Source organism: Mustela putorius, unplaced genomic scaffold (assembly GCF_011764305.1).
Source record: "Mustela putorius furo isolate JIRA1106 unplaced genomic scaffold, ASM1176430v1.1 tig00000695_pilon_pilon_pilon, whole genome shotgun sequence".
NCBI lineage: Eukaryota > Metazoa > Chordata > Mammalia > Carnivora > Mustelidae > Mustela > Mustela putorius.
In genome coordinates, this window is record NW_025421447.1 from 10,374,002 (window position 1) to 10,374,820 (window position 819).

Genomic DNA, 819 nt, shown 5'->3' on the forward strand with positions numbered 1-819 from the left:
CCACTACGCCCTGCTTGCGCCCTGTCAAATAAATATTAAGTAAATAAAATCCCAGCACTCTATAAATCTCTGCTGTACCAAATACAAAATCAAATGCTAATTCCTCACGAGCCTCAGCCTTCCCCATCCTCCGCAACAGTAAAACAAGAGCAGGGGAGAGGAGGACCAAGACAGAAGGAAGGCGGAGCAAGACACTGTGAGGCATGTGATTCTGAAGAAAGGACAAAGCGCACAGATTAGGCAAACGTGTCCCCCCTCCAGACAGAACTGAAAGTAGATCAACACTACTGACTTCTTCCTGATACCTACTGACAACAGGAGATCATGAAGATCATTTAGGGGTGCCTGGGTGGCTCAGTCGATTCACCGTCCCACTTGATCTCAGCTCAGGTCTTGATCTCAGGGTCCCGAGTTCAAGCCCCGCGCTGTGCTCCACGCTGGGCATGGAGCCTGCTTTAAAATAAATAAATAAATAAATAAATAAATAAATAAATTTTAAAGCACACAACACTTTGGAAAACTGACAGCCAGGAGAAAGAGGGGCAGGTTGAGGCAGGTGAGCAAGTGGGAGGTGAGCTCAGAAGGACACCAGAGATGACACACAGTTACCTGAGAGAAAGAACACCCAGCACTAAGCGAGCTCTCACACCTGGACACCAGGTTAGCGGTTTCCTACCCCTCTTCAGCTGACTGATACACTTGGTAAGTTTGTACGGGATGATGAGGAGCTCAACCACCACTCGGGGGCTTCTGTGAGAAAATGCACTAGAGTTACAGTTAAAACACAGTCGAGAGTAGAGACACAAATAAGACCGGGAG